Source organism: Miniopterus schreibersii (assembly GCF_964146895.1).
Source record: "Miniopterus schreibersii genome assembly, chromosome: 4".
Classification (NCBI taxonomy): Eukaryota; Metazoa; Chordata; class Mammalia; order Chiroptera; family Miniopteridae; genus Miniopterus; species Miniopterus schreibersii.
In genome coordinates this window covers 8,468,531-8,471,610 of record NC_138105.1, presented here as the reverse complement: position 1 = coordinate 8,471,610, position 3,080 = coordinate 8,468,531, and the positions used below count along the sequence as shown (strand labels likewise).

The 3,080-nt window shown below is 50.9% G+C and overlaps 1 long non-coding RNA gene across 1 annotated transcript; it reads right to left on the bottom strand.

Moving 5' to 3' along the window:
* Positions 1 to 647: 647 nt before the first annotated feature.
* Positions 648 to 2,762, bottom strand: LOC308556683. Its single transcript, XR_013998743.1, has 3 exons — positions 2,693 to 2,762; positions 2,179 to 2,285; positions 648 to 725 (listed from the first exon to the last, which is right to left on the bottom strand). It is a non-coding gene; the product is annotated as an uncharacterized lncRNA (long non-coding RNA).
* Between the last annotated feature and the right edge of the window lie 318 nt (positions 2,763 to 3,080).

Here is a 3,080-nt window from a genome sequence, read left to right as displayed (position 1 = left end):
TTGTCATTTGCGTTTCCCGTTGGTTAGGTCATCATTCGCTGAGATTTGCTAACTTCATTCCCTCTGTGTTGTTGCACGTGAGTCCCGCTGACACCCGGAAGAGTTCAGGGCCACACGAGTAAAAAGGAAGGTGACTTTTGTTTTATTATAACTGCTCTGGGACAGAAAAGTCTAAAATAGTCCTTTCAATCTCTTTCTAAAATATGTCATGATAAAGATGCTTTATCACTAGACCAGCTGGGCCCACAGAAGCGCAGAGAACGCAGGTGAAAGGAAAACTAATGAGATGGAAATAGTCTCAATCCCGCACCTTGAATTGTAAGATCTGCCAGCCCAGGGCCGATGCTGATGCCGAGGCCGCAGGCTGGCAGGTGCCGGCGTCACCCACACAGAGTCGTGGGATATGGACCCAGGGAGAAGCCTCCCACTCACCGCCTTTATGTCCCGAGGCTTAGCCGTTGGAGGGGGGTGAGTACACCCGTGTCTGCAGGGGAACCGAGTCGGTTAATAAGAGAACTAAGTGAACAGGAATTCAGTTTGGAAAAGCGCCGTCGGTGTGTCCACGGGAAGGTGACGGGGCCCGGAGGAGACAGCACGTGTGAGCCGCGTCCGGGCCCCAGCCCCCCGACAGCTGCACCAGATCAGCTCCGCTTCTCTCCACAGCTTCTGAGTAAACAGCTCACATTCAAATCAGAGTAACAGCCAAAAAGAAACCATAACAGAACCTAAACATAGATACAAGAAAAAGAGAAAAGAAACAGGGGAAGACAAGGCTGCAGCAACGACCACTCGTGGCTCACGATCCGGCAGACGGACTCAGCCTCTGCGTCCTCTGTGCTCCACGGGGCGGGAGACGAGACTGCGCTTCCCCGGTGAGCGTGCACGCGGAGCTCCCACGATTCAGGTCCCGCCGGCGTGTGTGTGTGTGTGTGTGTGTGTGTGTGTGTGTGTGTGTGTGTGTGTGAGACACTCGGCTTCAGGACTGAGGGACTAGGAGGGAGCCGGGATGAAGCGTCCCTCTGCTGGCCTGGGTCTCACCAGCTGGCGTGGTTCTGGAGCAGCCGCCACAGTGACAGCTTCCTGGTGGCGGCAGCTGCCTCCGTTCAGCAGGACCAGCTACACCGACCCGCCTGCTCTTGGCCTTGGGAGTCACCCCTGGACGCTCAGCCTGGAACAGGCTTCTCAACCTCCCAACTGTTCCGTAACCCACACAACATGTTATAATACTGAACAAGCTACATTCCGCCCCAACAGCTGTGCATCTCCGCAGCGGGGGACCGAAGGAAAGGCAGCCTGGGACCTGCCGTTTGATCTAAACAGGTTTCAGTAGAGAAGGCCTCCCACTAAAACTAAATGGGGGGACCCGGGGGAAATCCATGGTCTGCACTGGTGCAGTGGCCACGTAAACTATCTCCTGCGGTCTCCAGGAAGGAAGTGCCTTTTGGAGTCAACGCTATGACAGACCAAGTGGCTGCATAATACAATGTGGTAGAAATCAAGAGTGTGAAGTTCTTCCAGCTACATTAGTGAGGCTAATAATAAAAAGGAAACAGCCATGCCTCACTAACGACGGGCTATGTTGTGAGAGGCGCACCGCTGGGTGAGTTCTTCATGTGCCAACATCACAGAGGCGCGTACACAGGCCTGGGGGGTCCACCACTGCACCCCGGGGCTGTGTGCTGAAGCCACTGCTCCAGGCTCTCACCTGCGCAGCATGTTACTGTACAGAACACTGCAGTTGACCACAACACAACAGTGAGTATTTGTGTATCTAAACATGGAAAAAGTACAATGAAAGTACTGCATAAAAGATTAAAATGGTGACCTGCCCAGGGCGCTCTTATGAGCGGAGCCTGCAGGACTGACGTTGCCCTTGGGGAGTCAGGGAGCGAGGGTGCGTGATGTGAGGCCAGGACACCACCGTGCAAGACCATTCAGACGCTCTGGACTACAGGATGCACGAGGGGGCTCGGTTGAGATGGGAGCCTATCTAGGTCATAAAACCACAGGCACACATGCTTCTGGGACGTGTCAGTACCACAGGGGGAGACACACATGCTTCTGGGACGTGTCAGTGCCACAGAGGGCAGGAGTGAAAATGGTGCAGTTGATTGCTCTTGTATACACAGAGCAATCAACTGCCACCTCTGTCCCTCCCTCCCACACACAGGCACATACCTCCCATGTGTGGTGACGGACAGCGGCCAGATTTCCCGTGGCGATCAGGTACAAACACGTTCAGGTCATTATGCTGTGCATGGAACTCACATAATGTTGCATGCCAGCTACGCTTCAATAAATAAATACTCTAGTAAGAACAAAAACACCTAGAAAATATTACCCTAAAATATATATACAATATTTACAGAACGGAATAGAATTTAAACAAAATTTCTTCCAAAAAACATAAAAGAGGTTAGGAAAGATTTATCAACAAACCAAACATGTTATTAGGAAAAAGGGCCAAGCAGGGAACAAAGAAAAACAGTTTTTAAAATTTTCAATTATAATTACTAAAATTTAAAAATTTAGGAGACAAAATTGAGATTTACCTATAAAAGTACAGTACAATGGAAATAATGGAGGTGGGAGGGAAGCAAGCCAAATAGAAAAATAGAGAATTCAGAAGGTCCAAAACCAGAGTAATATAAATCACAGAAGGAGACATCCAAACAAACACACAAAAACAAACCAGAAATGAAGTGATCAGAGCAGCACTTCGAGGGACTGTCTCCGTGATGCAGTGCAGAAGTCTGCAGAGGGAAGGGCCCCTGCCAGCGGGTGGAAAGGGGAGAGCAGACACAGCCACGTCGGCTTGCAGAACAAGTCATCTGGCATCAGATTTCCATCAGAAACACTGAGCGTAGAAGACATTTTTAGATACAGACTCAGAAAATGTATTTCCCATATTCCTTTCCTTAGGGAGCTGTGAGAAAAAACTGCACAAAATGAAGATGTAAACCGGAAACTAAGCTGGAGCGAACCCAGGAAAGCCAGGGAGGACACACCGAGTGCTGGGATGACAGCTGTGGGGAGGCTGCGGAGCCGGGGCCCGGGGGGGGGGGGGGCAGGCGAGAAAC